Source organism: Petaurus breviceps, unplaced genomic scaffold (assembly GCF_028583685.1).
Source record: "Petaurus breviceps papuanus isolate PSGF00001 unplaced genomic scaffold, PetGlider_PUasm1.0 79, whole genome shotgun sequence".
Taxonomy (NCBI): domain Eukaryota; kingdom Metazoa; phylum Chordata; class Mammalia; order Diprotodontia; family Petauridae; genus Petaurus; species Petaurus breviceps.
In genome coordinates, this window is record NW_027186523.1 from 10,135,559 (window position 1) to 10,162,827 (window position 27,269).

Sequence of the window (27,269 nt, forward strand, 5' to 3'; positions counted from 1 at the left end):
AATTGTCATATTTACCCTTGTTGTGGTTGTTAGAGAGCTGGTTGTTAAACATTTACCAGAACACTCCTACTGTAAATCTCTTTGCCAGGATAAGTCCCAACTTCACGGATTTGAAAAACCTACCTTTGGGAATTGGGGAAATATTTATGAGACTTAACCAGTTGTTTTATTGTTTCAGCTACCTGATGGAACATCGTAACCTCCAGTGATCCAGAGGACAGTGGAGGAATTCACAGATAGTTGTAAGTATGTAAATAAAGATGATATATGACTTAAAAGTGCTGATAAGGTTATAAAGGACATGCATGACCAGAAAGAGAGATGTGCCGATCATGCAGTAAAAATGAGGAACAGCACATGGACATGTTGAGTGATTCAGTGACATCCCCAAGACAGTAAAAGCAAGAGAAAAAGGTCTCCAGAATGTGGAGTGGATATTTCATGAGGGATTTACATGAAACTATGAAGAAGATGAAAATATGTGGAAAAGTTTTCTGTCCTGGTAGAAGAAGTGCCCACAATAGACAAGATCAGAAATTCATTTGAGTAAGATGTTGAAGAATTAACTTGATGGAGTTTTTTTTAATGTAATTGACAATTTGATTAAATTTATTGAACCTACATAAAACACCAACTGGTTAAATCATCTTTATTAAGTACCCCCTGTGTGCCCAGCATGGTGCCAGGCATTATAGGGCTCACAAGAGAAGTATAAAATGTAATCTATGTCTGGAAGGAGCATATATTTAACTGAGGGCAAAACCTAATATATATGAAATAATTAGAGAAAAATTAAGTACTAAGTAGTGAAGAGTAATAAATGCAAAAAAAAAAGACCCTTAGCATACATCAAGTATACATTCTGTGGGTCACAATGAATGAGTTACCCACATGATTGAGGATTTATAGACTAGGTTAAATTTGGGAGAAGCAATAATATCATTATACACTGTGACTTGTGTCCCCATCCGTGGTTCCCATGAGAACATCTGACTTTATCTTATTAATACTTCAAATAGAGGTGCCTTCAGTAACTCTGCTACCACCAAGCTTGCAAGAAGTAATTATATATATATATATATATATATATATATATATATATGGTAGGTTTATTAAATAAAATGAAGAATACAGAAAAGATGTGCACCCAAGCCCAGAAGGAGTTGAGAACTTTTCTTTTTGCTGAGCCTCACCTAACTATGTAGGCACATAGTCACTCCAAGCTTATATTGTTACCTGCAATTGAGGCCCAACCCCTAAGCAGAAAAATAATGGGGTTGCTAGAGTCTATTTACTCTCTCCTCTGACAGATGCCACCTTCTAAAATGAATCACAACACCGGTGAAGGACTTGGCACTGTGCCAGTTTTGCTCTGACAAGTCGTGGCTCTTTGCCTTCATTTTCCTTGGCTCCACCTTATATAGGTCCTTGGCAAGATCCAGGAACTCCTTCACCTCACTCTTTTGGAGCCTTAGAAATTCTGCTATTGTCCCTTATCATCATAGTTGTTAACTTTCCCCTACCATTGCTGCCTTGGAGAAGGATCTTTTAGAATAGGCTCACCCAAAGCCAACACACCAGGGTCTAGTTCACACATTTCTATCTCTGTTATCTAGCCTTACATCTTTGACTTCTGGCACACAAAAAGGTTGCTTAAGTAACTATTCAAACCTCCTTTTCCATGGCAGGTCCCCAGCCCTTAATTCTAGCTGAATTTAGGCAATCGAATTCCATTCACTGATTTCTTGCTTGAAAGTTCTGTGCCTTTCTCCTCCCTTCTTCCTCCTTGCTAATAGGGACCTATGCTTGAGGTATGTGTTTGTTTGTTTTTCCTTCTGTGATGCGAATATGCATTTATGTCTTTTTGATGTGCTTTTTAAAATCTTGATTCTCTTTCTCTATCCCTATTAATATCAATTCAAACAAATTCCATTGAAGGTTAGATAAGGCTCAGAAAGTTAGTAGACAGTGAATAGAGGAGGTGGAAGAAAGGCAAAGCTAATGCTGGTGGCCACTGCCGTCAATCTTCTTGTCTCAGCAAAGGCAACCCAACTGATGATTGGGAAAACCCAGTGATGAAACTCCCTCCAGCAGTGCAGGTTAGCACCTGCCTTACAACTTCTTTAAGAGAGTTGCATGGGTACACTGAGAGGTTTGGTGACTTCAGATCATAGATTAAGAGGTAGAGGACACCGTATAGAGTTTAAATTCTTATTATACAGATGAGGAAACTGAGGTGTAGAGAAGGTAAGTGATTTGGCTGGGATTAGATGGCCAATATGAATGTGTCAGATTCAAGGCTTGAACCCAGCCCCCACTGATTCTGTGTCTGTCTCTCTATCCATTATGCTATACTGACTCTCTTGGGAAGTCTCTATTAAAAATAGAATATTCCTTAAACACCAGATTGTTTTCAATTCAATCCAATAAGCAGTTCTAAATGTATTTTCTACTTTTCTATTTTATATTATTTCTATTTTATATTTATTATATGTTTATATATATTATATATTTATATAATATCTATTATTTATTTTATTATTTCTATGTATTTTCTATTTTCTAAATGTATCTCTCTTTTTTTTTTTTGCTTTTTGGAGGGCAATTGGGGTTAAGTGACTTGCCCAAGGTCACACAGCTAGTTTTTGTGTTAAGTGTCTGAGGCCGAATTTGAACTCAAGTCCCCCTGACTCCAGGGCCGGTGCTCTACTCACTGTGCCACCTAGCCACCCCTAAATGTATCTCTCCTACTCCTGTTATAGAGAGAGCTATGTGTTGTAATGAGGGAAAAAGAAAGACAAAAAATGCAGTTCACTAAGCCAAATGTAATGGTAATGGTAATTTGAAGATCTTCCCTGCCCTTTTATAGGCCTAGGGGAATTTGAAGACCCTCTCTGCTTTGAAAATAAACTCTACCCCCTAATAGACTGAATGTAGTCACATGGAGCCTGTGGTGGGAAAATCCACACCTGACAGGTGGAACAGAGTTCATAGGAAGCTAGGAGTCAGAGCTAGCGAGACTGGGAGAGAGAGGACACTCAGGCAAGGAGTCATTCAGGCTCCTGAGTAAAAGTTGGCTTTTTGCCACCTGCTGTGACAGCTAGGTTTATATTGGTTTGTGGGAAGGCTAAAGGATGGTGTGGTTCTCTGCTACATTGTGGTGCATTAACTTCTATGTTGCTGTGATTAATTTGGCTTCCTGGTGTTGGGATTTGGTTTTCTGGTGTCTGAATAAATGTTTTGCTTCTGTATTTTTCTATATGGAGAGCATGTTACATTTTGCAATCAAGCACCATGTGGAAATATTTATAGTCATGGTTGGTATATTTATCGTGATTGTGGGTGCTGTGAGTGTTGCATTGATGCTATACCAAGACTAAATTCAATGTTGTGGTATAGTGGAGAAAACTTTGGCTGGGGAATCAGAGAAACTCCATTCATATCCTACCACTAATATTTACTACCTGTATGATTGTGGGTGAGTCATGTATCCTCTATGGACCCCAATTTCCCTATCTGTAAAATAAAGGAGTTGAAATAGATGGTCTCTGAGGTCCCTTCCAGGTCAAAATCAATAATCACTGCAATGAAGGGAAGAACATACATTTTCTTAACTTCTCCAGTGTTAAGTGTCTTGGTCATTATAAATTACACAGTGGTCAGGATTTTTGTTTGTGTGTTCCTTCCATCTACATTACTATAGTCTTTATGTATAGTTTTCCTGATTCTGCTTACTTTATACCATTTTACATATGATGATTTCTCTTGCATCTCAGAATTCTAGAAGCCTCTCTTTAAAACTTTCCATTCCCATTAATCTTCCTGAACTGGTCATTGGATCTTCTCCTAGATTGCAATAGAGAGGGATAGATGAAATGGCTTCTCCAACCATGAACCTTGCTTAATTAGTGATTCTCACATGACGATCTTCCTACCACCATTACCACCAGCATGACTATTTCCTGCTCTGATCAGTTCAGTATCAGATCAGCTGGTACTTTCCTGTATCATTAGCAAATTTCCTACTCCCTATGATTCAGAATTACCATCTGTTAGGGCAAAAAATAACCTCATTTCTCCCTCTCTCTCTCTCCAGGTGGGTAAGTAAGTCAGGCAAAACCCTCCTTTCTGGCACTGGGAGTCTCAAGCCAACCCCCTAATCTGGTGGATCCAGTAGTAGCCTCTCTCCCAGTTCATTCTTCTGCTTTCACTTAGAGAGGGAGAGAGTATAGTATTGTACAGCAAAGTTAACATAAGTGGTTTTTGGGTTTTCTTTTGGACAGCAGATTTCTTTCAGAATTCTTTACATAAAGTACAATTTATAAATTTAAGAAAAACAAGAATTGTCCGCATATTAAGGATTTAAATTACGTAGATTTCTTTTCCATTGATACAGACCATGACACCTCTCTAACATAGTAAATAGGTCTTCTGGATTTACTGTGGCCAAAACATTCATCATTCTGAGGTCAACCTGGTGATAAGATTCTCCAAATTTAGCTAGTAGTCCTTGGCAGACCATAGAATCATTTCTGACTTGGGAGAACCCACCAGAGTTAGTGAGTTTTAGAATAGTTTTGGATCTCCATTTGATAGCAGTTGGGTGGCTTAGTGGATAGAGTGGCTTGCCTGCTATCAGGAAGATGTATCTTACTTGAGTGAGTTCAAATCCAGCCTCAGACTTTTGCTAGCTGGGCAATCCTGTGCAAGTTACTGAATCCTTTTTGCCTCAGTTCCTCATTTGTAAAATCAGCTGGAGCATAAAATGACAAATCACTCTAGTCTCTTTGCAAAGAAAACCCCAAATCAGGTCACAGAGAGTCAGACATGACTGAACAACAACAATGGGGGCAGCTAGGTGGTGCAGTGAATAGAGCAATGGTCCTGAAGTCAGGAGGACCTGAGTTCAAATCCAGCCTAGACACTTAACACTTACTAGCCATGTAACCTTGGGCAAGTCACTCAACCCCAATTGCTCTTCTCTCCAAAAAGCAAAAACAAAACAGACAAACAACAAAAATAACAATGACTCTATGCTTAACAAGGTACTGAAGTAGGAATTTAATGGAGACTTTTATGAATTAAAATATATTGATAGTTGTTTGGTACTTCCTGGGTTATTACACAAATATAAACATATATGATAATGCTTAGGCCTGAATTAAACTACATTTTGCAAAATTGATTAAGCATCTGTTATGTACAAGGAAGATTAGCTATGGTGGGGATAGAATGAATTGGTGGGGCTGGGACACAAAAACGAGAGGAAAACCCAACAATAACAACTATATAATCTTTCTCTTCAAAGAATTTATAGTCTCCTGAATTTGATCAAAGGTCTTGGAATATAATGTTTCTGTTGAGTCGTTTCAAATATTTTATGTGGCCCTTTGCGGTTTTCTTGGTAAAGATACTGGAGCATTTTGCCATTTCCTACTCTAGCTGCTCACTTTACAGATGAGGAACTGAGGCAAACAGGGTTAAGTGACTTGCTCAGGGTCACACAGACAGTAAGTGTCTGAATCTGGATTTGAACTCAGGATCTCCTGACTCCAGGGCTAGAACTCTATCCACTGTACCACCTAGCTGCCCTGGACATGGGACATATTTTTACTTCTATAACCTTTAAAAGCATAGAGACCTGTTCCTTTGTTATAATCATTGAAGTTTTTGAATTTCACAAGTACCTATGAAAGAAAGATCAGTGGAACAGAGTAGACATACAATTTACAGTAGCAAATAAATATAATAAACTTGTATTTGACAAGTGTAAAGACTGAAGATTTTGGGCTAAAAATCATTCCTTTTTTAGTTTACTAATCAGGGGCCACACTCAGTCAATGTATTCCTACAAAGCAAGTTCTTAAAGCCTTATGGTCTTACTAAGGCTAATAATTATTTGTTATTTACAATAAAGCTATAAAATAGAGTCTAATAAGTAAATTTACTACTAAGCTCTGTTTTCAACTTTGGGTCAAGTAAGCATATAAGTATTGGATTGACACAAATATAGCAAATAACAAAGTATAGATACATAGAAATATACAAACTCACATGGTAATGTACGAAATGTTGTTGATGTAAGGGACAGCTGAGAGATATTGTAGAACCCCACTCAATGCAGTTTGAGACAGAAAGAAAGGAAGGAAAGGACTTAGTGACATATTAAACTGCTGAATCTATTTCTATTAACATCCAAGCTTCTGTCTCTTTCTGAATCACATTGCCTGTAAAGCTTGCCTTGATGTGTAGGTGGTCTGCATGGGGAAGTTTTAACTTTTTCAATTTTATTCTATCCCATTTCATTATTATAAGGGAAATGGTACATTTGGAAAATATCTGGTTACAGAGTCTTATGGTGAATAATCTTTAAACTATTTAGAATTTGACAAAGTTCAGCATGGAATCGTAGCCATTAAGAAAACGAACATATTGGTGTGTACATGCATGCACACATGTACGTGCGATTAATGTACATATATAGACATCACAATGCATATATAACAACTAACTAAAAGTCTGCCATTCTAAGTGTGTTGGCTGTCAGTATCCATGATGTGAATCAGGTGTGTTTTGCCGCAGTGATCTCCGCAGCAGTGGGTGAATTAATTGTCTGGCCTGTCCCTACACCCCCTCCCCACTGCCCCGGCTTGGTGGAAATTAATAGGGTTCTCTTAAAATGATTTACAAACAAACTGTGGTTTCTCTGAAACTGGGACAACCGATATCTTGGCTTTATCTGCATAGTACTTAGAGCTTGCTGCTTGTGTTGGTTTACATATTATATTTGGTTTATATGTTGTGCATGTCTAGGCCTCCAGAATGTCAGTGGGTGTTTGTGGATGTTTGTCCGCAGTAACCTGAAATGTTAATGCTAGAGAGTGATGATCCTTCTTTTAGGTTCAATCCTATTGAAACTGATGGAGCAGAGAGATCTAAACAAGTATGTTTATTTAGGGGAGTGGGGAGCGGGGGGGAGGGGGGGAAGTTGTGGTTTTTGAAATGTAAATGGAGGAGATTAAGGAGAGACCGCAGGTCGGAATGTTGAAATTGAAGCTAGTTTCCCCCCAAATCTTCACCCAATCCTCTAACATGCTAATGTGCATTTACACAATCACTTGTTAAAGTAAGGTGCAGAAAATTCAGATCTCCATAAATATGATATGTATAAAATAATGTCTCAAGTAGACTTCTCTTTTAAAATAAAATTATTGGAGATCCTTTGATTTTCTCAAAAAGTGAAAGTCTTGTCAGAATTAAAAGTCACGAATAAAATATTGAAATTGTTTTTACAGGGTGTTAATGTTTTTCAGGTTTTCAGCATTGACCAAAATAAAAACTCAGGAGTATGTGAAAGCTTTTATTTCTTCTCTTCCAATGCAAGAGACCCCCAATGTAAATGGAAGAAAGTTTCATTATCCAGAAGATTTAATAGTTTGTGGCTCGTTTCTTCAATCAGCCAACCAACCAACCAATCGAGCAAGCAATTAACAAGCTTTTATTAAGCTCTTATTATATGCCTGATCCTGGGAATCCATAGATAAAAAGAAAGCCGTCCATGCTCTCAAGGAGATTATATTTATGGTGTGTGTGTGTGCGAATAAGAATAAGAATGTACAAAATTTGTTGTTCAGTCATTCTGCGGTTATGTCTAACTCTTCGTGACTGCATTTGGAGTTTTCTCTGCAAGGATACTGGAAAAGTTTGCTATTTCCTTCTCCAGCTCATTTTACAGATGAGGCAAAGAAGGTTAAGTGACTTGGCCAGGGTCACACTAGTAAGTGTCAGAGGCCAGATTTGAACTTAGGAAGATGAGTCTTCCTGACTCTGAGACTCTATCCATTATGGTCACTTAGCTTTTGAGGAGAAGGCATGAATAGTTAGGAGGATCAGGACAGTATGCTGTTTATAAAAAAAATTACTCTTGTTTTATTTTTCTGTCAAAGTTAAAAAATATGTTTAAAGTTGAAGTAATCAATTAACAAACATATATTAAGTTCCTATTATGTTAAAAAAAAAAAAAAGACAACCCGGGCTAGGGAATGGTTTTGAAGTCAAACTGGACTGGAGGGGGATGAAGGCTGGTTAGACTGGGCTCCTCCACAAAATGAGGGCCTCGAGAGGAACTCATCAGTGGAGAGAAGGATATCCCTTGTGGAGCGACACCAGAGTGAAAAGCTGTATTTCCTGCCTTCAGGGAGTTTATGTTCTCCAGAGGGTAGAGGGAGGTCAGTGTGTACATTCTATATGAGGAATAACATGTACATATTCTGTTGTAATTGAAGTTCTTAAATCTAAATTTGTTGAATGCTTAAGATATATGATTTTCAGAAACATAAACAATAGTTGTAATAATAGTCAAAACTTGTTTTAATGATGATCTTGCACCAGTACCTTTCTTTCCAGTAGAAGAGGGATTCTATTTATTTTGTCTTTATACATCCCCTCCCTAACCAGCTCCTAGCACCTAGTATAGTACCTTGTATGTAGCAGAGGCTTAATAAATGACTATTGCTTTGGATTCTGAGTCTATGGAACTGTATGAGTTTATAATATTATGGGTTGCAGAAATTATAATTTCCTAGATACATACCATCAGTATTTAAAGGGCGGGGGCAGAAATGGGGAGAAAAGTTGAGATATTTCCTGAAGTTACACATTCCTCAAAGCATTCTGTAGCTCATTAAAATAGATAAACTCTATTTAAAGCTGATCTGGCTAAGAGGGTAACACACACACAGAGACACACAGACACACAGACACACACACATACACACACACACACACACACACACACACTGGGGAGGGGAGCTCAAACATGAGCCTTTGCTGCTCTTTCCAGTTTCCTTTAACCATTTAAATTTGAGGTCATCCAGGGGCTAAAGCCAGGAAATTCCTGAGTAAATGCCTACACAACATGCCTGCATTTGATGCAATTTTGAAACTATTTTGTCAACATTTGCCTAAGATAAATGGTATACCAAGTACTATAGCTTCTAAATCATGAATATCCCTCTCTTTTCATTGTTCTGAATTTGTTTCCCACCTGTTTAAAAATGTGTGTATAGCTGTACATATGTGTATATACATAAATACAGATAGATATTAGTGAATCAGATACCCATTTCCCATTTAAAATGACTTTTTCTAAGAATAGACGGTGTGCAATGAAAATTAAATGTTTTTTAAGTTGGGGAGAGATTTATTCCTAAGAATTTGCAGTTAATTGTTAATTAGCTTTTTTATGTGCCACTAATTTGATTCTTAAACTGAAATCATTAAAACATTGCAGTTCATGTGTCCCCCCCTACCCTCCCTACTCCCCCACCCTGCAAAATCAGACAACTTTCCTGAACACCGCAAATGCATTAATACCTTCAATATTGATGAACAGCAACTTTGCTCCCACTGTCTCCTATGCAAAGACCTAGCAGTTGTGCAATAATTATACAGCAGCAGCAGTCAGCTTGCCCTCAGAAAGTTCCTTCTGTCTAGCTAGAGAACAATGAGTTTTGCAAACAGTTTTAGGGGGAAAATACTGTTATTACCAGCTGATTATATAAGGAATAGAAAGCTTCCATTCTCAATCAATTTATGAGTATTCTCTAACACAATTATAAAGAGACATAAAAAGTCTAGAATACAAGAAAAACTTGAAATACCAAGAATCACATTGTTTTTTTGTTGAAAAGGAACTTAGAGAGTTAGTCTAATACTTCATTTTTCCCTGTTTCTAACAAGTGATGCCTTAGGTTTTTGTCACATTCATTTCAAAATATAATCCTATCTACCTACCCTATTCAGTGGAGCATCCTATGGAAAATATTTAGTTCAGTAATGGCCACTAGTTGCACCCGGCAGCATATTCAATATTTAGTATCTATAACTTCCCGACTCTATAATGAAAAGAAAGGAATGTGTTTTTTTAAATCTTCTCAGAATTCAAGCTTTCACCCTTTCACGTTTTGGAGATGAGGAAATTAAGCATGAGACAAAGTGATTTACCTAAAGTCACCAGAGCAGGTAATGTGGTTTAGTGGAACTGAATTTGGATTCAGAGAACCTGTGTTCAAATCCCATCACTCTTATTCATTACTTAAGTGACCTTGAGAAAAAAAAAATGTTTAACCTCTCTGTGCTTCCATTTCCTCAACTTTAAAATGATGCTCTTGGACTAGATTACACCTAGGCTCCCTTCCAGCAAAAGAATATCAGGCCAGACGTCAAGCAACCTAGATTATCGTGCTAATCCAACCACCAGCTCACTGTGTTACCTTGGAAATGTCACTTCATATCTGAGGGACTCATTTTTGTCATCTGTGAAATAGGAGGCAGGATTAGATAATCTGTAAAGGTCCCTTCCTGCTCCAACATTCTATGATCTATGATCACTTTGCCCACTATTAAATTTTGGGAGTTGGTATAGAACAGTCAATTTCATTAATTCACAGAGCTGAGGAATTCCTGACAAAATTCAAAGGGCAAATGGGTTAGAATTCATTGAATGAGTTTAGGATGCTTATGAATTTCTGGCCTAGGAGGGCCTTACAATATGAGAGAAGTTCTGCCAGTTTAAATATAGACAGACACAGGATTATAGATTTACTGCTGGAAGGAACTGTTGGGGCCACCTAATCCAAACCCCTCAATTTTATCATTGTCTCATCTGTGAAATGGTATTGTAAAATATGTGAGTATTATCCAAAGAAAATGATAGAAGGAATAAAAAAGAAAGTATAAGATCATACAAAATATGTGGAGAGAATATACTTTAAAAAACTGAGACATGATTTATAAAATCATTTTCAGGAAAGTTGGATCAATATGCTGTAGCAAAAAAAATACTGGAAGATTAGATATTTTGAACGTGCATATTGGGATGTATTTAGGGGAAATAATGATCTCAATGAATTTGTGTCACTGTGTTCATTAGATCCATTCAACTTTTAATAAGTTAGTTAAAAGGCTAAAGAATCATGGTTCTCAATTAGTCCTTAATATACATTGTCACTTCTCTGTATTAACTTTTAGAAAAATGCAATGTTTCTCAAATTAGGAAAAAATACCTAAGGGGGAATGCTTTAATTGGTAAAATTCGACAAGGGCAAGGAGAACTGTGATCATGTGGCAAGAAAGTACATGGACCACTCACTTTGATGAAACTTTATGAGCCTGAAAGTCTGGCTTCCTTGCATTAGTTTTTTTTTTTCTTTTTCCTTAAACTATCTCCGGGAATAACAGGAGACCTGGAGCTTTTGTTTTAATTGATCTTAAACTGTGATAAGTCAGGAAATACAACCCGAAACCTAGCACTTTTAAATTTGCATGCAGACTTTCAAAGAAAAAGAGACCATATTGTGGATTGGTAGTGTCTTTTACACATTTGCATAGTTTATCATCTGATTTCCTGAATGCACATTTCAGAGGTTGCATAGAGGATGCAGTGTTTAATATCTGAACCTAACTTGTTAAGGATACTTTTTTTTTTAAACCTCTCTCTTTAATGCTGACATGAAATTGTATAGCCAGTGATTGATTAAAATACCTCTTTTCAAAGATGAAGACACTATGTTGTGAGAGTTGATTCTAATTTTGTTCAATTGTAGGGCCCTGTTTGTTTGTCTAAATCTAGGAAGTAATGGAGGAGGTCCAGTAAGAGACTAGATGGCGTTAAAAGTTTTTGTTATATTAGGAAGTGAACTAGTCAGCAATAATGTTACATTATTGCTTCAATTTTTCAAGATATTTGCTCTTTTTACCATTCAGTATTTCATTAGTAATTTGTTGATAAAAGTCGATAAGTCTTGTGATGATTATGCTTTCTATATCATAATAATAGTGATGATGATGATATAGACTGTAATACAAAACATCCATATGTCTTTCCTCATTTGGTCCTTACAGCAATACTGTGTGGTATTATTACTGCTGTGTCTATTTTATAGAGGAGAAAACAACACAATAAAGCTTGATGCTATGGGGTGTGTGTGTGTGTGTGTGTGTGTGTGTGTGTGTGTGTGTGTGTGCATAGTCTTTTTAAGCTTGAGAGAATTTTCCCCTCTCTTTCCAAAACTTATTTTTTGTTTCCTGATTTTTTTTCAACAAAGTTGCCACCACCTCTACCTCCCAAACCCCTTCGGTGCCCCAAGATGCCCCTCTAACATTATACAAAGAGAGGGGCGATAGGAAGAAGAGAGCAGTGCCATCTTTGAGGCCAACTCTTGGAAATTCTTTTCTCATAAAGTCCCAGATTTTAAAAATTTTAGATTTGTTAACAATTTTACTAAAAATCCTTAAATAGAGAATGATTAAGAAATTTGTATTGCCATTATGGGAGTTATTCCCACATAGCATTTAAATAAGTCCTACCTGTTAGCCATATCACAGGCCTGGAGGCTTACATAAATGACTTCAAGTTGAAAGGAAATCATACAGTGGACAAATGAAACAGTTGAATAACAATAAAATGCAAAGCTGGATGTTTTTGGCCACACATTGTCATTTGCAAGAGATACATCTTCTCTGTGACACTGGAAAGTAAGAGAACAGTTTACATCTTTGCTGTGAACCAACAAAAAGTTTTTGCCTCTTTCTACAAGATGACTTTAGGGTTAGAGATCTCCGAAATGGGGAAACAGCCTTATGTATTTATAATTATCTAGGAAATTTTAAATGTATAGGAATGCTTGATTTCATGCAAGGAAAAAAATTCAGGTGACTGGATTTTTTTTACTTCAATCCTTTGACATTGGAGAGATTTTACAAGTTTTATTTCAAGTAGCAAACATTTGCCAAGGTATCAAATTATGTCTTGTTCCCCATTTTTTGCTGTTGTTAAAAATATATTTTGATGGATCTATATATTTTTTTGCTTGTTCCTCATAAAAATGTAGTTTTGTTAGAACTAAATACTAAAAACTTACTAAGAGCACTTAAAATAACTGGCAAAGCTTTACTTTTTTTAAAAAAAGTCATAAAATCTCCTCAAAAGTAAATTGTATAATGTTTTCTAATAGGATAAGACATATTAAAATGTCAGGGTACTTGATGCCCAACCTCATTTCTTCTTTAAATCATACTAAATGATATTTTAAAAAATGTTCTCAAATAACGACCAAAATGCACATGAATGTAAAATTTCCAATGAAATATATTTTAAAGTCAAGCATTTGCAAAATTGTTTCTTCTTTACTTATCTGCCAAGAATCAAATTTAATGGTCTCCCTGCTCCACTGGATCCCATCCAGAGTAACAAAACCACTGAGAGGAATTCAACTTCCTTTCCTGGTTGAGAGGGACAGTGGCATCATCTGGAAAAATGTCAAACTCCAAGACCAGCAATTTGCCAGAAGAAAAATTACATTTTAAGCCATTAAAAATTAATTCTATCCTACTCAATTTGAGTTTGTTTATTTCTGAAAGTGAACATAGTTCTGGGAAGGTCTGTTGCCTTTTGAGGTTAACAGTGTTTTTATTCCATGAAGATGTGTCAGGTAAAGAAAAAAATATATATATATACGAAATGGTAGTATTTATGAACAAGAATCATGTTAACCTTTCACCAGTTTTACTATTGCAATAGAAAAAAAATACATAGCATTGAAAAGTAGGGCTTTTCATCTTTGCATTTCTTTGAAGGCAAAACCTAAACACATTCAGGGCTTCTGTTGATCTGAAGGGAAAATACTCTCTATCTCTCCAAAGGAAAAGTTTGTGATTTTGCATGTACACCAAACAGTAACATTATATTGGATAAATAGTGAAGCAAAAGCAGAGACCCAACACAATACCTAAAGAAAAGATACAAGAGAGACGGCAGCTAACAAAACCCCCCAGAAATTTCCATAAAATTGATTTTTCTTTTTCAAATAATCACTTAGATAACGCTGACATGGCAATTTAGATAAATACTATATTTCTAGCTTTAAACCTCATTTTCAAAGAATGATACTGACACACACCATTATTGGTCCATTAGACTGGCCACTTCAATTTTAAATCTTTATAGAAGTGTTGCCAGAGAAGTCTTGTTGAACTCTCAGCTTATGAAATTAAAGATGCTTTTTTAATACACCTGTGCAGTTTTGAGTGCTTCAGTGTGTACCTGTTTATACAATGAAATGGTTCTTTAAAACACTAGGTCTCAATAAACATACAGGGGAGCTCATATTTAAATCAATATATCTAACTTTCCCTTTTGTTAGTAAATGTGGGCAAATGGCGATTGGATATTAGGGTAGGCTTCCTTTGAAATGTCAATCATCCTTCCCAGTTTAATTAGTATATTCTCTAAGTTTTTCCTTCCAATTTCTCTCTCTCTCTCTGTCCCTGTCTCCCATCCCCTTCCCTCCCTCTTCCTCTCCTTCTCCCTCTCCTTTTCCTTTCCGGTCTCTCTTTTTCTCTTTCTCCCCCTCATTTTTGCTTTTACAATTTGTTTATGAGCTGATTTCCACTGTGGCACCTGACTTCTCATGTAACTAAACACTGCATTCTTTCACTGAGCTGAATTGAGCTGTAATTTTTGATAACTGAGGTGTTACAGGCAAAAAAATACATTTTTTGAAATGACAAAAGAATTAAAAGTTATATAGCAGGGATGCTAAATTATAATGTCTAAAATCGGAGGGGTTGAGAAAAGGCACACTTGGGAAGACATGGGGACCTTGGCAATGAAAAAAATTGGCTATCTCTGAAATACTGATACATCTCTTGAGAAAGCTGGGTTAATGTGAGAGCTATACAAAACAATACAGCTTTAAACCTTTGGGGTTCTCTAGGTTGCCGTGTCATTGACGTGCTGGTGTATAACTTTCAGAAAGTTATTTAACTCTTTTTTGTGCTTTAGTTACAGTGTCTGAGAAATAGGCATAATAACCTTTGTAGGAAAACCACTTTGAAATCTCATATATAAGTGTGAAGTAGAATTACATTAGTATGATGTAGGTTACTGCAAATGTTACTGTAAGCTATTGTAAATAAATTTCCCAGTGAATGCATAATAATAAATCTGCCTCTCTGGAAAAATGTTATATGCATTTATTAAAATGCAATATCATATGAGACTTTACCCAATGTTGTTTAAATTTTTTCTAATTTTTTCCACATCCTTAACATTGAAACTTTACTCTGTCTGCAGACCTTGACTAGACAAGAAAACCACTTGCTATGTTTTTGCATGCAATTATCTTAGCTATGGCAAATACAATAGACGTTAAAACAAAATCCATTTGTTTTTCACATACCGTTGAAACTCTGGGTCTCTGTTGAGAGCTTGCAATGACATTACTTTAGAAGTTCAGAGAGGAAGATTTACTTCAGTGAGGTTGGCCCTTTTAACCTCCTCATTTTGTATGACCTAATGGAGAAGCTTTATGTTAATCATCTTTGTTTCATCTCTAATCTTTTGCTTCTAAGAAAAATGAAGTAAAAAAAAAAACAAAATATTTTTGTATGCATTTAAAATGTCTTTTCACTAAAAAATTAAGATAACACTATATTTGAGAAGAAAAAACATTGATTGAAGTAAATATTCGTTATTTATCCAGGTTATATGTAGATATGTGTGTATACATATATACATAACACATGTATGTAACATTTGAAAATAATGAATACTTTTGTTTCAAATTTCTTTTTGTACAGATTATTTGGATCACAGCCTATCTTTCGAGATTAAGAGGTTTTGTAATGTCACTTATTAACGTTGTGTCTTTATCAACTACATTAATTCATTTAGGAGATTTACAAATGAAACATCATTTTGCTACCTGTATTAGAAGCAAAATATGATTAATAATAGAGTCTAACACATTATTATTCCTTTGATATTGTCCTCCTCTCCTCCATAACATTCATATCTAGGACTTGTTCAAAGGAATGCTTAACTATTTACCTCTTTACAGAAAGAAGGGGGGTAAAGTGGCAAATTTTGTGTTTTGTGTTATAGCAATTTCATTCCTAACAGGTCCTGCTTCTATTGGTTTCAAGGCTATAGAATAAATATGAGTCCCTTAGAGTAGGATCTCTTACAAGAGTTATAGAGTCTTACAAGTTACTGGAGTAACTCAGGGGTATTAGTTTGATTGTTTGAAATGGAACAGGCTGGAAATGTATGTTTGTGGCAGAGCTACAGTTCTGTGGTTTGATTTTAGTTATCTTAGAGTTCCTGATAAGTAAGATCTACTTAATGAATATTACAAAAGGAGTATTTTATCCAGCTCAAATGTAAAGAGGGTTTGTGTGTGTGTGAGTGCGCGTGCTGTGTATATTCACATGTGTGTATTTGTATAATTGGATTTTTCTAATACTGATATCTGTATAATATTGGCAGAAAGAATTTTTTTAAGAAAGCAAATTAGAAAATAAATTCAGAAACAGAACAAAACAATACATTTGGATTCCTTTATTAAGAGGATTCAGCAAAAAGAAACTTGGTTATAGCCTCCACCCCTTCAATCAATGAGATGGTTTAGAGATTGGTCAGATTTCCCAGAACTCAAATGGCAGAGTTTAATTTTAGATAACATTCCTTTATTTCTTACTCTCCCTATGGTTGTGTGCCCCCTCATTTTTCAAGATCCATTAATTTTGTTTACCAATAACCACTTGGCCCCTTGGAATTTCTCATTCCTTTCCAGCTTTTTTCCCCCCTTCTATATCCATTAATTTTCCCCTCTGTGACCCTCTTATTAATACAATGAAGATCATTTTTAAAAATCAAAACAGTCATCTCTGTTTTGTTACTTTTCTTTATGCAGCAACATTCTCCATCTTGATAACTGAGAGAATTCTTTTTAAGTTAAGATGAGCTTACTTAGGCTGATTTTTCATTAGAAATAATGGAGAAGAACCTCAGTTTCCAATCTTTACTGAAAGGCAGGTGCTGAACCATGTGATCTTTAACTTCCCTTTCCATTTGTAAATCCTAAGATCTGTACATGCTGAGAAGATGTTTTTCCTCCGGCCAAAAAATGCTGGATTGACAATCTCATGAATATCATGAATTCAAATGTCTCTAAACCTTTAGGGGTTTGATTTCATTCCCCTTTCATTGAGTCTATTTCTTCACAGGTGAAACATGCAGTAGGGTGATAAAGCTGGTCCCAAGTGTAGAGATTTCTTAATTACGTAGTTGGAGGGCTCTGAACCTGTTGGCCTTTTCAGAAAGCAAATTCTCCTGGTCTTTTCAGTAATGAGTGCTGACCCTATGTGTGCCAGTGAGAATATTCTTAGTGGTTAGCAAGCATTACCTGGTCTGGGCTTTGCTAGCAATGGGGGTGGAGTTGTATTTTATTTTTCTCATTATTCATTTCTTTCTACTCAAACTGTGGAGCAGCCCAGATCTAAATAGAATTGTGATGAAGATGCCCATGATTGTAGTTTTAGAAAGGCCCCATTAGAAAAATTCATGAGGCAATTTGGAATGGTCTTTCCAGAAAAAAAAACCCAAACACTTTAGAATATATATATGTATATATATATGTGTGTGTGTGTGTGTGTATATATATATATATATACATATATATATATATATATATATATTTCTCCTAAAGACAAACACTAGAAAATGTCCTCTGGAGGACATTAGCAAGTTAGAAGTTCTGTTTACATGCTCCCATTGCCAAATCAAATTATTTATTTTAATGAAGATGCTGAATCATTATTAAGGTTAGTTGTGCCCAGAAGTAAATAATACTTTTTTTTTTAATTCTGAAAAGTAAATCTTTTATCTCACATCATAGACTTAGACTACATCAAAATTTTAATGCATGGATGTTTAAATTGAGAAATACACTTTTACTCAAATTACCTCCCTTTAGAATATTTTAAATATAAGTTAAAATATGTCTGTGGATAGAATTTGTTTTTATATAACCTTCATTTCTCAAAATCTATGTTCCCCTTCTCTATTGTTGTGGTTCATTCATGTCCTATGCTTCATGATTTCATTTGAGGTTTTCTTGGCAAAGATATTGGAGTGGTTTGCCATTTACTTTTCCAGTTCATTTCACAGATAAGGAAACTGAGGCAAACAGAATTAAGTGACTTACTCAGGGTCACACGGTTACTAAGTCTGGTTTCAGATTTGAGCTGAGGAAGATGAGTCTTCCTGATTTCAAGCTTAGTATTCTATTTATCACTGTGTGACTGGCTGCTCCTTCTCTATCAAAGCAAACCTTATAACAAAGCTTTTTTTATTAAGCAAAAAACAAAAGTAGTTCAATGAAGTCAATAAAATTACTTATTAATCATATTTGACAATATATGCAATGTTTCATACCCATATTCTCCAACCCTGCAAAGAGAGGATGGAGTACACTATTTCAGCTCTTTTCTTGCTCATTACATTGCTTTCAATTTCATTTTGTTGTTTTTCCATTTACATTACTGCAGTCATTATCTGTGTTGTTTTCCTGGTTCTGCTTACTTCCCTTTGTATTAGGTCATAAAATTTTCTCCTATACTTCTCTGAATTCTTCATATTCTTTTGAAAAATCATATAATAATAACTCATTACATTCATGTATTATAATATTGTGACATTCCTTAATAAATAACCATCTACTTTGTTTCCAGTTCTTTGCTACAAAATTTGATTCTATGGACAATTTGGTGAATATGGCTCCTTTCTCTCTATCTTTGACTTTCTTGGGATATATTCCTAAAAGTGGGATCTCTGGGTCAAACAATAGGAATGTTTTTATTTGATTTTTAGAATACTTTGAAATTACCTTTCAGAATAGTTGCACAAACACAGCCCCATGGTATGTTAATCTACCTATATTTCCACAGCTTTCCCATTTTACTATTTCTACCTAATAACAATATTCTAATTGTTCTTCCATCTGTGATACATATATCCACTAATCCCACCCTCTCCCATGGCAATAGCTGAAAGGGTGCTGTTAAAATATTCCAAAGGCACTTGAATATTAACAATTTAAAGTAATTCATGTTTTTATAAGAATGAATGTAATAATAGTTTCCAATTTTAAAAGTACTTGAAGGCTTACCAATATTCTCCTCATAACAACCCTCAGAGGATAAGCAGTGAAATGATTATTCTTCCCAACTTACAGATAAGGTGAGAGTCTTAGAAAGGTTAAATAACTAACCCATGGTCATACAATGATTAGCGTGGATGCTTGGATTCGAATACTTGAAACCTTCTGACCTCCAAGTCTAGTGCTTTTACCTCTGGACTAGACATATAGCTAAATTTCAATTGCTTTTTATAAATATTTCATATTATTTATTTTAAAAATCCCAAATATTTAATAAATAGCTTGAAAGGCATATCAGAATCAAAGCCTGTAGGAACTGTTCCTTAATATTAGCAATAATAAAAATGAATCACGAGTTTACCTACTACCAAAGCCTTGTTGTAATTCTATTTTCAATTCTCTTGTAATAATTCAAGTTACATCCAGAGGGATATCCTCTCATTTGCAAGGTGTCTACTACATGTAAAATGTTGCTTTGATGGGTGCCATAAATGGACTTCATGGAAAATGGAGTTTCCATATTTTGCTATGAGGTTGAAGGATGCTCTGTTCTTGTAGGATATGCTGTTATTCTTTGGGCTACCTCAAATTTTAGTGGTTAATGCCTAATATATTAATTCCCACAGCATGACAGCAGCAAACAAGTTTTCAAGGGCTTCCTGAGTAGAAAATCGGGACCCAAATCTCCAGCTATATAATTTCATCAGCAGGGAGTACCTTTTGCAGACCTTACTGCTGTTCTGATAAAACCACTGATTCTGCTGCTGTTGATAAACTCCCTACATTAAAGTCTTCAACCTTCAACAATTTTCAATTCCAAGCAAAACCCAACAATTTTATTTCCTGTGTGCTTCTCATTTACCCAGAGTAATATGCTGTCCTTTCCCACAGCATATCAGGTTAGTTCAGCTCACAAGGGTAAGAAAAGTTTCCTAGGTTCATTTTCCAGAACACTAGCTGCTTTACATTGACTGAATTCAAACGCTTTTCCCCTCTAAACTAACATTGAAGGCACCTTTAAATTTTGTCCTTGGGGGTAAAAGAAAACCCCCAAACCCCAAACCTGGAAGGATGTCTGATTTAAATTCCAACTTGTTGAACTTTAGTTCCCTTGAGATATTCAGAAAACAAAACCAAACCATCAAAAACAATTACAAGTCCAAGGAGAATCTCCTAGAAATAAGGCCAGAAAAGTGTAGGGTAGAACTTGACATCATTCATTAAGAGAAAAAAGAAATCTGCACTTACTAACAGACTTCATCTGGAACTTCAGCTTTGGAAGTTGGCCTTGGAAAAGTATTGAGAAAATGTACTGCCCTCCCTTTTTGGCAAGGGAGTAGGGGACTAGAGATATGAGACATTTCATATACTCTCAGACTCAGATGATATGTTGGTTGGTTTTGCATGGCTTCTTTTTTCTCTTCTCCAAAGTCTTTGTTATAAGGCATGACTTATTGGGTAGGCGAAGAGGGAAGGATATTTTCAGAAATCAAGGTGACATTAAAAACAAGAGTTACCAATACAATTTTTAAAGAGTTAAAAATAAACCATTTTTAAAGAGTTAAAAATAAAAATAAAAAAATATTTAAAAATAAAGATTTAATGAAGTGATGGAGACTTTAATGATAACTTTAATAACTCACATTCCTTTCTTTCCTTAAGATTCATAGAACACTTTACTCACTACTCCAAGAGGTAGGTAGTACAAGTAAAATTTTTATCTCCATTTTATAGATGAGGAAAGTAAGACTCAGAGAGGTATGTCACTACATGTGCTTACATAATTGGGGTATTTCATAATGAGGAATCAAATTCAGTTATTCTGACTTTGAGCCCAATCAATCAATTATTTATTAAGTGCCTACTATGTGTCTGCTAGGTGGCACAGTGGATGAGAGCACAAGGCTTGTAGTCAGGAAGATTCATCTTCCTGAGTTCAAATCTGGCTTCAGACACAGCTGTGTGACCCTGGACAAGTCACTTAACCCTATTTGTATCAGTTATTCATCTATAAAGTGAGAAGAAACTATCTACTCCAGTATCTTTGCCAAGAAAATGCCAAATGGGGTGACAGACATTTGGACACAACTGCAAAATAACCCCAACCACCACCACCAACAACAATGTGCCAGGCATTATGTTAGAAATTATGGAGATAAATAAGAGAATGGAACAATTGCTACTCACGATGAATTCACATTAAAATGAGGGAGATGAGTATATGTAAAATATTTATAGCATAAATATAAAGTTATAATACATGTATAATATATACACACAAAGTAGTTAAGTACTAGTAGTTTGAGATCAGCTTTCCTAAAATTGAACTGAATACCATATTCCAAATGTAACCTGAAGGGAAAAACCAAAGGCGGCTTTCCTATGAGAGGACTTTTTGAAAAAATGTTTATTGCTTCTAGTTTGAAATAAGCTGTTATCATAAGAATTAAACATTGGTCAAATCTAGCTTTATTAGTACTTTATAGTGGGGAAAACACCAACTTTTCTGCATGAAGCCTTTCCTGATCCCATGTGATTCCAAGTTAAGTGTTCTATTCATCACTGTGTGACTGGCTGCTCCTTCTCTATCCAGACAAACCTTATAACAAAGCTTTTTTATTAAGAGAAAAATAAAAGTCGTTCAATAAAGTCAATAAAATTATTTATTAATCATATTTGACAATATTTGCAATGTTTCACACTCATATTTTAGGAAAGCTATTGATAAAGCGAATAGTATCTAGAGGAATCTACCAGAATGGTGAAGGGACTTAGGGTCAATCCATCTGACAATTGCTTAAAGGAACCATGAATATTTCTTATAAATGTTTCCTATAAATGTAAGTGACCATCTCATTGGACACAAATGAGGGTGGGCCTGAGGTGGTCACTTCTGCTGGTGACTCATATGATATCTCTAGAGCTGGTCCTTTCAAGAAGGCTCCTTTATAAATTTTCAACCAGAGACTCCTGGTTGGTCCTCATGTCTTCTCATCTTATGCATGGTTTGTATCGAAGATAATTAGCCATTGAAAACTGAGCAGGAAGACCAACCCACCTACTCAGACTCTAAAGGAGACACCTTCTACTCTTACTGTCTTTTCTTCCTGTTCCATGACCCCAAGAAGGCTAAGGTCTCTCAGGGGGAGAGGATATCTGATACCCTGCACTTCTTTATAAAGAAGGGAAGATTTAGGGTCTATTGAAATCCATTTTAGCTTTGTCTTTCTTCCATCATCTATCTCTGTGATACATATACCCTGTCTTCCTACCCAATATCTACCTTCTCTTTCCCTGCTGCTTTTCTCAAATACCACATTACCAATATCTTGAATCTTCTATACTTGGAATTTTAAAGGCCAAAAACAGAGTTTACTAGATAATCGGTGTCTCCATGCTAGTGGTAGCAGATATAGAAAAACAACCAAAATAAATGCTATTAAAAAAATCAACCGGATGAACCTGAGTAAGACCCTGACCCTTTCTTCTGTCCAACAAATCTACCCAACACTATACCTTTTCAGTTTTCTGAGCTTCCTTTATACATGGAGTGGTAACAAAGCTAGGATTTCTGTTCATCAAACTGGCAAGAGCTTAGTGTTGTGATGTGCTCATCCCTAGGAACAGCTTTCATCAAGAACACGGTGGATGGCTTTCCTCTCTTGTGGTGTCCTGAAAGCTCTCATATGTGAGTCTTTCAAGCAACATTGCTAAATATAGCCCTTTTTACCATTCTCCATTCCATTGTGGCCATGTTAGCTACTCTACTGTTTGGGGATGGTAGACATGGTCCTAATACACTGCTATTCTTGTCTTTCCCCTGATGCTTCCTTTGGTATGTCTAGTTAGGTTTATGTGGCCATCAACAACAACAAAAAAATAGAGACTTCATCACTGACTGGCCCATCTAATTCTGCGCTGAAGCCCTTTTATGTTCTAAAAGTGATCTACAATAGGGGGAATTGCCTTCCAGAGCTGCCTTGGAGTATTTGAAGCAGTGGCATTTGGAAAAGGGTTTAATCTTGCTCTCCTTGGCAGGGGAGGGCAGAACTAAAAGTGATGAGTGAAAGTTACAAAATGGTGCTTTGGGCTTGATCTAACAGACAAACAAACAAACAAAAAACCCTTAAACTTCCAAACAATTATAAACATTTAAAAGCTGAAGGAATTTCAGGGTAATGGGTTCCTCTTTTCTGCAGGTCTTTTACAAAACCTGGACCACCAGTTGTCAAGAGATTGTAGAAGGGTTCCTGTTTCAGGCGTTGATTGGCCTGGATGGTCCCTGGGGCCTCCCCAAATCAGAGCTTTTGTTATTTCAAATGTATCTGTGAGTTAGTCCAGCAGTTTATGTGAACATGGCTAAGCCAAATGGCTTCCTATTACCTAAGCATAGAAAGAGAATAAACATTTCATGGGGCTTGTTCTAGGAAAGTCAGACAATTATCCCTGTAGAGAACTGAAAGTTCTCTAATTGTTTATGTCAGTAGGATAAAGAAGAAACCCAGCTGGAAGGAAACTTGCAGAGCATGTATGAAAGGATCAGGATAGAATACATGTGTGCGTATATGTATGTGTGCATAGACACACATGCATGTGTGTCCAATGCAGTCATGCATACATTCATGGTTGTATGTTCATGTATGCTGACCAATTGATACAGACATATGAACATGTTAACACACATATGTGCAATACAACACATAATATACATGTGTGCACATGTGCAATCACATGTTGATATATTTATAAATGCATATTATATATCTGTATAGACCAATGTGTGTGCATGTGCATGATGTGTTTTATGTGTGTATAGCATGTATAAAATATAAACACATGGATAGATACATGTATACATGTATATATATACACACACACCATATATTCTGTATTGTTCATACTAGTCTATGATCTATTCATATACACACAGATATGCATACATATATTCTAAACTGATAATTTCATACTTGCCCTGCTCTAGAAGAATCTTCCTAGTTAGGTTTCTTCTTTACCCTACTGACAAAAATACCTTCAGTTTTCTACAGAGATAATTGTCCAACTTTCCTAGAACAAGTCCAATGAAATATTTATTCTCTTTCTATTGTGTGTACTCATATGTGCATGTGTGTGTGTACACACATAGATAGATATATAAATAGATAGGTAGATACTTCCCTAAAAGTAAGAGTGGGGGCCACTCTTGCTTGCTATATATATGTAAGGGAATAGAAAAGTTTGTTGAGTAGGGGACATAAATGATTAATTGTGCACTTTCAGAAAATCACTTTGGCAACTAAAGGGAGGATGGACTGGAATGGGAAGATTCTTGCAACAGGGGAATCAGGTAGAAAACTTTAGAAATTTTATGAGTTAGAGGTGATGAGGGCTTGATGTGGAGTGATAACTGAATATAGAGGAAAGGTCAAAAGTAAGAGATGTTGCGGCCGTAGAAACAAGCTTTAGCAATAGATCTGATAAGTGGGGTGAGGGAGAGGGGGGGAGTTGAGGATCACTGAGATTATGAAGCTGACTGGTACTTAGAAGGGTGGTGGTGCTTTCCATAGTGATTGGAAAAGGAATGGACTTGGGGTAGGAGGGAATCACAGATTTGGTTTGAGCTTGTTGAGTTTCAGATGCCTATGGGACATTTAATTAGAAATGTTCAATAGGCAGGTGGTGATGTGGAACCGGAGAACTCAAAAGGGAGACTGGTGTTGGATATAGAGATCTGGAAATCATTTGCTTCAAAATGATGATAGAAGCCATGATTTGGAATAGGGAATTTTAGGGAGAGGCTAGCAGTGGCTCTTCTCTAAGTCTAAAATCTATAACATTGCACACTTCTAGGAACAAAGTGATGAACCAAGCGTGGTATGCTGAAGATGCATATACATGAAGGAAATGCTGGATTTCTTAACAGTCAGTCAACAAATCAAAAACCAAGGCTAAACACTGGACATGATCCCTCCCCTTGAGGAACTTGTATTCAATTGGGGAGAAACTCCATGAAGATAAATTATATACATACAAGATATATACCATACACTCATCTCAGAAGTTCATCTCAGAAGGTAAGCACTAGCGCGTGAGGGAGGGGAAAGGCAGAAAAGGTCTGCTGAAGAAGTGGGATTTGAGCAGAGTCTTGAAGGAAAACAGGGAAGCTGCAAGTTCAAGACGGAGGGGAGAGCATTGTAGAGTGTCACGTGTGAGGGACAGCAAAGGAACCAGGTAATAAGGAGCTTTAAATGCCAAAAATAGGATTTCATATTTAATCCTGGAGGTCATTTTATATTAGATCTCGCCACTCCCCTTATGGTCTAGGCCTGGCCCTAGAACATCTAAAGGCCCCATAGCCTTCTCACCCTGGAATATTACTATGCCAGGTCAGCCACTTCTCTTATTGATGAGTTCTTCTGGGGGCTTCTGTTTTGTGAAGGGGCCAGGCCAGGCAGTCCTCAGTTCCTTTCCTAGTCCCATTACTGAATTTATAAATTGTAAAAGTGTAACCCTGCGCTCCCACCCCACCCCTGCTTTTTAGCTTGCTTTCGTGTGCTCTCTTCCCTCATTAAAATGTCAGCTCCTTGAGGGCCTTCTTTTTGCTTGTATTTATATTCCTATTCCTTTCTTCCTTCCATCCTTCCTTCTTTCCCACTTTCCTTCCTTCCTTCCATCTACCCAATGGTCACTGGTGTTCATTGAGTGGAAGAGGTGGCCTAGTCAGATGTGTGATTCAGGAAAATTGCTTTGGCAGCTGAGTAGAGTAAGGATTGGAATGGGGAGAGACTTAAGACAAGGATAGTAATTAGGAAGTTTTTGAGGCCTGAAGTAATGAGAATCTATACAAGGATAACAGTTGTTTGAATAGAGAGGAGAGATGTTAGGAAGGTAAAAATGGCAGGATTTGCCTTTTGATGACAAATGACAAGAAAACCATTTGAGATGGAACTTTTATTTCATTCATGATTCACTACAATTCAACTACTTCGCTGAGATGATTCTTTTTTTTTCATTTTTTTTTTTTTTTGCTTTTTGGAGGGGGAAAGGTAGGGCAATTGGGGTTAAGTGACTTGCTCAAGGTCACATGGCTAATTTTGTGTCAAGTGTCTAAGCCTGGATTTGAACTCAGGTCCTCCTGACTTCAGGGCCAGTGCTCTGTTCACTGCACCACCTACCTGCCCCCTGGCTGAGATGATTCTGTACTTATTGAGGTCCAACAAGATGCTGAAAAGACAGCTTCAACTGTTGAAAACCCGCCTAATACTCTAGGCTCTTCTATCATGAACCCTTCTCTGATGCCTCAAAACTAAATAGGATTTCTCCTTGAAACCTCATAGCATTTATACTATTGTTATGATACTTATCAAATCATACTTTGCATTAGAGTTATTTTTGTGCTTAATTTAGCCTTGCTTCAAGATTGTAAACTACAATGTTATGTCCTACTCATGTTTTTATTTCTCTAGCTTCTACCTACCTGATGTTCAATTAGAATTTATTGAATTTCAATGAATAGAAAATATTTTAAGTCATAAAAACTTTCCTCAAGAGGTATTTCTTGTAATAAAGAAAATGTTGAACCAACAGAAACCTCATATGTACCATTCTGACAAAGGGCATGGGTCAGCACAGACAAAATTTTAGATTTAGGTTTAAATCTTCAACAAGCATCCTAGCGATCCCCTCCTTGCTAATGACCACAGACTCCTTCATTCTTTCTGTACTCTGAATACTTCTTATCACCTGGCTGCCCCTGGGGAAGGGGGTTGGTTGGTTAATTCCATTTCATATTCTTGGTTCTATATTGTTGGTGGTAGGTTTACTTTCTTGAGTTATAAAGTTTTTGTGTTTGGATAAATTTGATGTTTGTATCATTGTCTCTGAATGAACATGAACATGAACATGAACATGAACAGACATTGAGAAATAGTAGAAGATTGAAGGGCCAGGTGTGCTGTGATCTATGGGGTCATGAAAAGTTGGACACGACTGAACAACCACAGCACTGTTTCCCATTGGGATGATGAGCTGAGCAGTGGTGGTAGTGTTTCTTTTGAATTCAGAATGTGTTTTTATGTGGCAAAGCTAGGAAATGTCACATCCCAGTGTTCCTTAGTTTGAAGAGAATTAAAAAGAATTAACAACGTTGTTATTTGTAGCAGTTAGAAATTTGACTGAAATGTCAGACAATACAAAAGCCCCTATAATAGTTAGGTTAGCACTATCTATCTATCTATCTATCTATCTATCTATCTATCTATCTATCTA

At 36.2% G+C, this 27,269-nt stretch overlaps 1 long non-coding RNA gene across 1 annotated transcript in view; it reads left to right on the top strand.

Moving 5' to 3' along the window:
• Positions 1 to 2,088: 2,088 nt before the first annotated feature.
• Positions 2,089 to 27,269, top strand: part of LOC138175828 (uncharacterized) — a 40,114-nt gene continuing 14,933 nt past the window's right edge. The window contains exons 1-2 of the long non-coding RNA XR_011172107.1: positions 2,089 to 2,247; positions 24,852 to 25,075. This is a non-coding gene — a long non-coding RNA (uncharacterized lncRNA). The remainder of the gene's footprint in view (positions 2,248 to 24,851; positions 25,076 to 27,269) is intronic.